Genomic DNA, 10,628 nt, shown 5'->3' on the forward strand with positions numbered 1-10,628 from the left:
CCACTCCTGGAGCAGTGAAAAAGGGGGCACCCCCCCTCCTGCAGCAGTGAGAAAGGGGGCACCCTCCCCTTCCTGGAGCAGTGAGAAAGGGGGCACCCCCCCTCCTGGAGCAGTGAGAAAGGGGGCACCCCCCCACCTCCTGGAGCAGTGAGAAAGGGGGCAACCCCCCCCCTCCTGGAGCAGTGAGAAATGGGGCAACCCCCCCTCCAGGAGCAGTGAGAAAGGGGGAACCCCCCTCCTGGAGCAGTGAGAAAGGGGGCACCCCCCACCTCCAGGAGCAGTGAGAAAGGGGGCACCCCCCCCCCCTCCTGGAGCAGTGAGAAAGGGGGCACCACCCCTCCCGGAGCAGTGAGAAAGGGGGCACCCCCCTCCTGGAGCAGTGAGAAAGGGGGAACCTCCCCCCCTCGTGGAGCAGTGAGAAAGGGGGGACCGCCTCCCCCAGCAGTGAGAAAGGGGGAACCCCCCTCCTGGAGCAGTGAGAAAGGGGGCACCCCCCACCTCCTGGAGCAGTGAGAAAGGGGGCACCCTCCTGGAGTAGTAAGAAAGGGGGCACCCCCTTCTGGAACAGTGAGAAAGGGGGCACCCCCCCTCCTGGAGCAGTGAGAAAGGGGGCACCCCCTCTCCTGGAGCAGTGAGAAAGGGGGCACCCCCTCTCCTGGAGCAGTAAGAAAGGGGGCACCCCCTTCTGGAGCAGTGAGAAAGGGGGCACCCCCCTGGAGCAGTGAGAAAGGGGGCACCCCCTTCTGGAGCAGTGAGAAAGGGGGCACCCTCCTGGAGCAGTAAGAAAGGGGGCACCCCCTTCTGGAGCAGTGAGAAAGGGGGCACCCTCCTGGAGCAGTAAGAAAGGGGGAAACACCCCACCCTCCCGGAGCAGAGAGAAAGGGGGCACCCCCCCCGGAGCAGTGAGAAAGGGGGAAACACCCCACCCTCCCGGAGCAGAGAGAAAGGGGGCACCCCCCTGGAGCAGTGAGAAAGGGGGCACCCTCCTGGAGCAGTAAGAAAGGGGGCACCCCCCCTCCTGGAGCATTGAGAAAGGGGGCACCACCACCGCCACCCCCCCCCCCCGCCGGGTCAGTGAGAAAGGAGGCGCCCCTGCCCATCCTGGAGCAGTGAGAAAGGGGGCAACCCCCACTTCCTGGAGCAGTGAGAAAGGGGGCAACCCCCACCCTCCTGAAGCAGTGAGAAAGGGGGCACCCCCCCGCCTCCTGGAGCAGTGAGAAAGGGGGCAACCCCCACTGCTGGAGCAGTGAGAAAGGGGGCAACCCCCCCCACTCCTGGGGCAGTGAGAAAGGGGGCAACCCCCCCACTCCTGGGGCAGTGAGAAAGGGGGCAACCCCCCACCCTGGGGCAGTGAGAAAGGGGGCAACCCCCCTCCTGGAGCAGTGAAAAAGGGGGCACCCCCCCTCCTGCAGCAGTGAGAAAGGGGGCACCCTCCCCTTCCTGGAGCAGTGAGAAAGGGGGCACCCCCCCTCCTGGAGCAGTGAGAAAGGGGGCACCCCCACCTCCTGGAGCAGTGAGAAAGGGGGCAACCCCCCCCCCTCCTGGAGCAGTGAGAAATGGGGCAACCCCCCCTCCAGGAGCAGTGAGAAAGGGGGAACCCCCCTCCTGGAGCAGTGAGAAAGGAGGCAGCCCCCCTCCTGGAGCAGTGAGAAAGGGGGCACCCCCCCACCTCCAGGAGCAGTGAGAAAGGGGGCACCCCCCCCCCTCCTGGAGCAGTGAGAAAGGGGGCACCCCCCTCCTGGAGCAGTGAGAAAGGGGGCACCCCCCTCCTGGAGCAGTGAGAAAGGGGGCACCACCCCTCCCGGAGCAGTGAGAAAGGGGGCACCCCCCTCCTGGAGCAGTGAGAAAGGGGGAACCTCCCCCCCTCGTGGAGCAGTGAGAAAGGGGGGACCGCCTCCCCCAGCAGTGAGAAAGGGGCACCTCCTCCTGGAGCAGTGAGAAAGGGGGCACCCTCCTGGAGTAGTAAGAAAGGGGGCACCCCCTTCTGGAACAGTGAGAAAGGGGGCACCCCCCCCTCCTGGAGCAGTGAGAAAGGGGGCACCCCCTCTCCTGGAGCAGTAAGAAAGGGGGCACCCCCCTGGAGCAGTGAGAAAGGGGGCACCCCCCTGGAGCAGTGAGAAAGGGGGCACCCCCTTCTGGAGCAGTGAGAAAGGGGGCACCCTCCTGGAGCAGTAAGAAAGGGGGAAACACCCCACCCTCCCGGAGCAGAGAGAAAGGGGGCACCCCCCCCTGGAGCAGTGAGAAAGGGGGAAACACCCCACCCTCCCGGAGCAGAGAGAAAGGGGGCACCCCCCTGGAGGAGTAAGAAAGGGGGCACCCCCCCCCCCTGGAGCAGTGAGAAAGGGGGCACCCCCCCCCCTGGAGCAGTGAGAAAGGGGGCACCACCACCGCCACCCCCCCCCCCCCCCCCCGCCGGGTCAGTGAGAAAGGAGGCGCCCCTGCCCATCCTGGAGCAGTGAGAAAGGGGGCAACCCCCACTTCCTGGAGCAGTGAGAAAGGGGGCAACCCCCACCCTCCTGAAGCAGTGAGAAAGGGGGCACCCCCCCGCCTCCTGGAGCAGTGAGAAAGGGGGCAACCCCCACTGCTGGAGCAGTGAGAAAGGGGGCAACCCCCCCCACTCCTGGGGCAGTGAGAAAGGGGGCAACCCCCCCACTCCTGGGGCAGTGAGAAAGGGGGCAACCCCCCACCCTGGGGCAGTGAGAAAGGGGGCAACCCCCCTCCTGGAGCAGTGAGAAAGGGGGCACCCCCCCCCCCTCCTGGAGCAGTGAGAAAGGGGGCAACTGCCCCTCCTGGTGCAGTGAGAAAGGGGGCACCCCCCCCTCCTGGAGCAGTGAGAAAGGGGGCAACCCGCCCTCCTGGAGCAGTGAGAAAGGGGGCACCTTCCCCCCCCACTCCTGGAGCAGTGAGAAAGGGGGCACCCCCTCCTGGAGCAGTGAGAAAGGGGGCACCCCCCCCCCCCGGGGCAGTGAGAAAGGAGGCACCCCTCCCCATCCTGGAACAGTGAGAAAGGGGGCAACCCCCCCCCCCTCCTGGGGCAGTGAGAAAGGGGGAAACCCCCCCTCCTGCAGCAGTGAGAAAGGGGGAACCCTCCCCTTCCTGGAGCAGTGAGAAAGGGGGAACCCCCCCCCCTCGTGGAGCAGTGAGAAAGGGGGGACCGCCTCCCCCAGCAGTGAGAAAGGGGCACCTCCTCCTGGAGCAGTGAGAAAGGGGGAACCCCCCTCCCTCCTGGAGCAGTGAGAAAGGGGGCACCCTCCTGGAGTAGTAAGAAAGGGGGGCACCCCCTTCTGGAACAGTGAGAAAGGGGGCACCCCCCTGGAGCAGTGAGAAAGGGGGAAACCCCCCACCATCCCGGAGCAGTGAGAAAGGGGGCACCCCCTCTCCTGGAGCAGTGAGAAAGGGGGCACTCCCTCTCCTAGAGCAATGAAAAAGGGGGCACCCCCCTGGAGCAGTGAGAAAGGGGGCACCCCCCCTCCTGGAGCGGTGAGAAAGGGGGCACCCCCCCTCCTGGAGCAGTGAGAAAGGGGGCACCCCCTCTCCTGGAGCAATGAAAAAGGGGGCACCCCCCTGGAGCAGTGAGAAAGGGGGCACCCCCCCTCCTGGAGCAGTGAGAAAGGGGGCATCCCCCTCCTGGAGCAGTGAGAAAGGGGGCACCCCCCCCTCCTGGAGCAGTGAGAAAGGGGGCACCCCCTCTCCTGGAGCAGTGAGAAAGGGGACACCCCCTTTCCTGGAGCAATGAGAAAGGGGGCACCCTCCTGGAGCAGTAAGAAAGGGGGCACCCCCTTCTGGAGCAGTGAAAAAGGGGGCACCCCCCTGGAGCAGTGAGAAAGGGGGAAACACCCCACCCTCCCGGAGCAGTGAGAAAGGGGGCAACCCCTCTCCTGGAGCAATGAAAAAGGGGGCACCCCCCTGGAGCAGTGAGAAAGGGGGCACCCCCCCTCCTGGAGCAGTGAGAAAGGGGGCACAAACCCCTCCTGGAGCACTGAGAAAGGGGGCACCCTCCCCCCCCCACTCCTGGAGCAGTGACAAAGGGGGCACCCCCTCCTGGAGCAGTGAGAAAGGGGGCACCCTCCCCACCCCCACTCCTGGAGCAGTGAGAAAGGGGGCACCACCACCACCCCCCCGGGGCAGTGAGAAAGGAGGCGCCCCCTCCCCATCCTGGAGCAGTGAGAAAGGGGGCACCACCACCGCCACCCCACCCCCCCCCGCCGGGTCAGTGAGAAAGGAGGCGCCCCTGCCCATCCTGGAGCAGTGAGAAAGGGGGCACCTCCCCTCCTGGAGCAGTGAGAAAGGGGGCAACCCCCCCCCTCCTCGGGCAGTGAGAAAGGGGGCAACCCCCCCCCTCCTGGAGCAGTGAGAAAGGGGGCACCCCCCACTTCCTGGAGCAGTGAGAAAGGGGGCAACCCCCACCCTCCTGAAGCAGTGAGAAAGGGGGCACCCCCCCGCCTCCTGGAGCAGTGAGAAAGGGGGCACCCCCCCCCTCCTGGGGCAGTGAGAAAGGGGGCAACCCCCCCCCCACTCCTGGGGCAGTGAGAAAGGGGGCAACCCCCCACCCTGGGGCAGTGAGAAAGGGGGCAACCCCCCTCCTGGAGCAGTGAGAAAGGGGGCAACCCCCCCTCCTGGTGCAGTGAGAAAGGGGGCACCCCCCCCCCCTCCTGGAGCAGTGAGAAAGGGGGCAAACCCCCCTCCTGGAGCAGTGAGAAAGGGGGCACCCCCTCCTGGAGCAGTGAGAAAGGGGGCACCCCCCCCCCCTCCTGGAGCAGTGAGAAAGGGGGCACCCCCCCCTCCTGGAGCAGTGAGAAAGGGGGCACCCCCCCTCCTGGAGCAGTGAGAAAGGGGGCACCCCCCCCCTCCTGGAGCAGTGAGAAAGGGGGCACCCCCCTCCTGGAGCAGTGAGAAAGGGGGCACACCCCCCTCCTGGAGCAGTGAGAAAGGGGGCACCCCACCCCTCCTGGAGCAGTGAGAAAGGGGGCACCCCCCATCCTGGAGCAGTGAGAAAGGGGGCAACCCCCCCTCCTGGAGCAGTGAGAAAGGTGGCACCCCACCTCCTGGAGTAGTGAGAAAGGGGGCACCCCCCTCCTGGAGCAGTGAGAAAGGGGGCACCCCCCTCCTGGAGCAATGAGAAAGGGGGCACATCCCCCTCCTGGAGCAGTGAGAAAGGGGGCACCCCCCCTCCTGGAGCAGTGAGAAAGGGGGCACACAAACGCCCCCCCACACTGGAGCAGTGAGAAAGGGGGCACACAAACCCCCCCCCCCTACTCTGGAGCAGTGAGAAAGGGGACACACAAACCAACCCCCCCCACTCCTGGAGCAGTGAGAAAGGGGGCACCCCCTCCCCCAGCAGTGAGAAAGGGGCACCTCCTCCTGGAGCAGTGAGAAAGGGGAAAACCCCGCACCCCCTGGAGCAGTAAGAAAGGGGGCACCCCCTCCTGGAGCAGTGAGAAAGGGGGAAACCACCCACCCTCCCGGAGCAATGAGAAAGGGGGCACCCCCTCTCCTGGAGCAGTGAGAAAGGGGGCACCCCCTTTCCTGGAGCAATGAGAAAGGGGGCACCCTCCTGGAGTAGTAAGAAAGGGGGCACCCCCTTCTGGAGCAGTGACAAAGGGGGCACCCCCCTGGAGCAGTGAGAAAGGGGGAAACCCCCCACCTTCCCGGAGCAGTGTGAAAGGGGGCACCCCCTCTCCTGGAGCAGTGAGAAAGGGGGCACCCCCTCTCCTGGAGCAATGAAAAAGGGGGCACCCCCCCTGGAGCAGTGAGAAAGGGGGCACCCCCCCTCCTGGAGCAGTGAGAAAGGGGGCACCCTCCCTCCCCACTCCTGGAGCAGTGACAAAGAGGGCACCCCCTCCTGGAGCAGTGAGAAAGGGGGCACCACCACCCCCCCCCCCCCCCCCCCGCCGGGTCAGTGAGAAAGGAGGCGCCCCTGCCCATCCTGGAGCAGTGAGAAAGGGGGCACCTCCCCTCCTGGAGCAGTGAGAAAGGGGGCACCCCCCCCTCTCTTGGAGCAGTGAGAAAGGGGGCAACCCGCCCCCTCCTCGGGCAGTGAGAAAGGGGGCAATCCCCCCCCCCCCAGGGCAGTGAGAAAGGAGGCACCCCTCCCCATCCTGGAGCAGTGAGAAAGGGGGCACCTCCCCTCCTGGAGCAGTGAGAAAGGGGGCAACCCCCCCCCCTCCTGGAGCAGTGAGAAAGGGGGCAACCCCCCCCCCCTCCTGGGGCAGTGAGAAAGGGGGAAACCCCCCCCTCCTGCAGCAGTGAGAAAGGGGGCACCCCCCCACCTCCTGGAGCAGTGAAAAAGGGGGCACCCCCCCTCCTGCAGCAGTGAGAAAGGGGGCACCCCCCCACCTCCTGGAGCAGTGAGAAAGGGGGCAACCCCCCCCCCCTCCTGGAGCAGTGAGAAATGGGGCAACCCCGCCCTCCTGGGGCAGTGAGAAAGGGGGCACCCCCCTCCTGGAGCAGTGAGAAAGGGGGCACCTCCCCCCCTGGGGCAGTGAGAAAGGGGGCACCCCCCCAGCTCCTGGAGCAGTGAGAAAGGGGGCAACCCCGCCCTCCTGGGGCAGTGAGAAAGGGGGCAACCCCCCCTCCTGGGGCAGTGAGAAAGGGGGCAACCCCCCATCCTGGGGCAGTGAGAAAGGGGGCAACCCCCCCCACCTGGAGCAGTGAGAAAGGGGGCACCTCCCCCCCTGGGGCAGTGAGAAAGGCGGCACCCTCCCCACCCCCACTCCTGGAGCAGTGAGAAAGGGGGCACCACCACCCCCCCCCCCCCAGGGCAGTGAGAAAGGAGGCGCCCCTCCCCATCCTGGAGCAGTGAGAAAGGGGGCACCCCCCCATCCTGGATCAGTGAGAAAGGGGGCACCCCGCCCCCGTCCTGGAGCAGTGAGAAAGGGGGCACCCCCCCTCCTGGAGCAGTGAGAAAGGGGGCACACCCCCCTCCTGGAGCAGTGAGAAAGGGGGCACCCCACCTCCTGGAGTAGTGAGAAAGGGGGCACCCCCCTCCTGGAGCAATGAGAAAGGGGGCACACCCCCCTCCTGGAGCAGTGAGAAAGGGGGCACACCCCCCTCCTGGAGCAGTGAGAAAGGGGGCAACCCCCCTCCTGGAGCAGTGAGAAAGGGGGCACCCCCCCTCCTGGAGCAGTGAGAAAGGGGGCACCCCCCCTCCTGGAGCAGTGAGAAAGGGGGCACACAAACCCCCCCCCACACTGGAGCAGTGAGAAAGGGGGCACACAAACCCCCCCCTACTCTGGAGCAGTGAGAAAGGGGGCAACCCCCCTCCTGGAGCAGTGAGAAAGGGGACACACAAACCAACCCCCCCCCCCCACTCCTGGAGAAGTGAGAAAGGGGGCACCCCTCCCCCAGCAGTGAGAAAGGGGCACCTCCTCCTGGAGCAGTGAGAAAGGGGGAAACCCCGCACCCCCTGGAGCAGTAAGAAAGGGGGCACCCCCTCCTGGAGCAGTGAGAAAGGGGGAAACCACCCACCCTCCCGGAGCAATGAGAAAGGGGGCACCCCCTCTCCTGGAGCAGTGAGAAAGGGGGCACCCCCTTTCCTGGAGCAATGAGAAAGGGGGCACCCTCCTGGAGTAGTAAGAAAGGGGGCACCCCCTTCTGGAGCAGTGACAAAGGGGGCACCCCCTCTCCTGGAGCAATGAAAAAGGGGGCACCCCCCTGGAGCAGTGAGAAAGGGGGCACCCCCCTCCTGGAGCACTGAGAAAGGGGGCACCACCACCCCCCCACTCCTGGAGCAGTGAGAAAGAGGGCACCCCCTCCTGGAGCCGTGAGAAAGGGGGCACACAAACCCCCCCCCACACTGGAGCAGTGAGAAAGGGGGCACACAAACCCCCCCCTACTCTGGAGCAGTGAGAAAGGGGGCAACCCCCCTCCTGGAGCAGTGAGAAAGGGGACACACAAACCAACCCCCCCCCCCCCCCACTCCTGGAGAAGTGAGAAAGGGGGCACCCCTCCCCCAGCAGTGAGAAAGGGGCACCTCCTCCTGGAGCAGTGAGAAAGGGGGAAACCCCGCACCCCCTGGAGCAGTAAGAAAGGGGGCACCCCCTTCTGGAGCAGTGAGAAAGGGGGAAACCCCCCACCCTCCCGGAGCAGTGAGAAAGGGGGCACCCCCTCTCCTGGAGCAGTGAGAAAGGGGGCACCCCCTCTCCTGGAGCAATGAAAAAGGGGGCACCCCCCTGGAGCAGTGAGAAAGGGGGCACCCCCCTCCTGGAGCACTGAGAAAGGGGGCACCACCACCCCCCCACTCCTGGAGCAGTGAGAAAGAGGGCACCCCCTCCTGGAGCCGTGAGAAAGGGGGCGCCCCTCCCCATCCTGGAGCAGTGAGAAAGGGGGAAACCCCCCCCTCCTGGAGCAGTGAAAAAGGGGGCACCCTCCCCTTCCTGGAGCAGTGAGAAAGGGGGCACCCCCCCACCTCCTGGAGCAGTGAGAAAGGGGGCACCCTCCCCTTCCTGGAGCAGTGAGAAAGGGGGCACCCCCCCACCTCCTGGAGCAGTGAGAAAGGGGGCAACCCTGCCCTCCTGGGGCAGTGAGAAAGGGGGCAACCCCCGCTCCTGGGGCAGTGAGAAAGGGGGCAACCCCCCCTTCTGGGGCAGTGAGAAAGGGGGCACCTCCCCACCTGGGGCAGTGAGAAAGGCGGCACCCTCCCCACCCCCACTCCTGGAGCAGTGAGAAAGGGGGCACCACCACCACCCCCCCCCCCCAGGGCAGTGAGAAAGGAGGCGCCCCTCCCCATCCTGGAGCAGTGAGAAAGGGGGCACCTCCCCTCCTGGAGCAGTGAGAAAGGGGGCACCCCCCCTCTCTTGGAGCAGTGAGATAGGGGGCAACCCCCCCCACTCCTGGAGCAGTGAGATAGGGGGCAACCCCCCCCCTCCTGGGGCAGTGAGAAAGGGGGCAACCCCCCCCACTCCTGGAGCAGTGAGAAAGGGGGCACCCCCCCTCCTGGAGCAGTGAGAATGGGGGCACCCCCCCTCCTGGAGCAGTGAGAATGGGGGCACCCCTCCCCTCCTGGAGCAGTGAGAAAGGGGGCATCCCCCCCCTCCTGGAGCAGTGAGAAATGGGGCAAACCCCCCCTCCTGGGGCAGTGAGAAAGGGGGCACCCCCCTCCTGGAGCAGTGAGAAAGGGGGCACCCTCTTCCTGGAGCAGTGAGAAAGGGGGCACCCCCCTCCTGGAGCAGTGAGAAAGGGGGCACCCCCCCACTCCTGGAGCAGTGAGAAAGGGTGCACCCCCCCTCCTGGAGCAGTGAGAAAGGGGGCACCCCTCCCCTCCTGGAGCAGTGAGAAAGGGGGCACCCCCCTCCTGGAGCAGTGAGAAAGGGGGCACCCCCCCTCCTGGAGCAGTGAGAAATGGGGCAAACCCCCCCTCCTGGGGCAGTGAGAAAGGGGGCAACCCCCCCCTCCTGGGGCAGTGAGAAAGGGGGCAACCCCCCATCCTGGGGCAGTGAGAAAGGGGGCAACCCCCCCTCCTGGAGCAGTGAGAAAGGGGGCACCTCGCCCCCGTCCTGGAGCAGTGAGAAAGGGGGCACCCCCCCTCCTGGAGCAGTGAGAAAGGGGGCACACCCCCCTCCTGGAGCAGTGAGAAAGGGGGCACCCCCCACCTCCTGGAGCAGTGAGAAAGGGGGCACCCCCCCACCTCCTGGAGCAGTGAGAAAGGGGGCAACCCCCCCCCCCCCTCCTGGAGCAGTGAGAAAGGGGGCAACCCCCCCCTCCTGGAGCAGTGAGAAAGGGGGCAACCCCCCCTCCTGGAGCAGTGAGAAAGGGGGCAACCCCCCCCCTCCTGGAGCAGTGAGAAAGGGGGCAACCCCCCCTCCTGGAGCAGTGAGAAAGGGGGCACCCCCCCACCTCCTGGAGCAGTGAGAAAGGGGGCAACCCCCCCCCCCCTCCTGGAGCAGTGAGAAAGGGGGCAACCCCCCCCTCCTGGAGCAGTGAGAAAGGGGGCAACCCCCCCTCCTGGAGCAGTGAGAAAGGGGGCAACCCCCCCTCCTGGAGCAGTGAGAAAGGAGGCAACCCCCCCCCCCTCCTGGAGCAGTGAGAAAGGGGGCAACCCCCCCTCCTGGGGCAGTGAGAAAGGGGGCAACCCCCCCCTCCTGGGGCAATGAGAAAGGGGCAACCCCCCCTCCTGGGGCAGTGAGAAAGGGGGCAACCCCCCCTTCTGGAGGAGTGAGAAAGGGGGCAACCCCCCTCCTGGGGCAGTGAGAAAGGGGGCACCCCCTCTCTTGGAGCAGTGAGAAAGGGGGCAACCCCCCTCCTGGAGCAGTGAGAAAGGGGGCAACCCCCCCTGGAGCAGTGAGAAAGGGGGCAACCCCTCCCCTCCTGGGGCAGTGAGAAAGGGGGCAACCCCCCCCTCCTGGAGCAGTGAGAAAGGGGGCACCCCCCCTCATGGAGCAGTGAGAAAGGGGGCAACCCCCCCCTCCTGGAGCAGTGAGAAAGGGGGCACACCCCCCTCCTGGAGCAGTGAGAAAGGGGGCACCCCCCCACCTCCTGGAGCAGTGAGAAAGGGGGCACACCCACCTCCTGGAGCAGTGAGAAAGGGGGCACACCCCCCTCCTGGAGCAGTGAGAAAGTGGGCAACCCCCCCCTGGAGCAGTGAGAAAGGGGGCAACCCCTCCCCTCCTGGGGCAGTGAGAAAGTGGGCA

This window comes from Heptranchias perlo, chromosome 18 (genome assembly GCF_035084215.1).
Source record: "Heptranchias perlo isolate sHepPer1 chromosome 18, sHepPer1.hap1, whole genome shotgun sequence".
Classification (NCBI taxonomy): Eukaryota; Metazoa; Chordata; class Chondrichthyes; order Hexanchiformes; family Hexanchidae; genus Heptranchias; species Heptranchias perlo.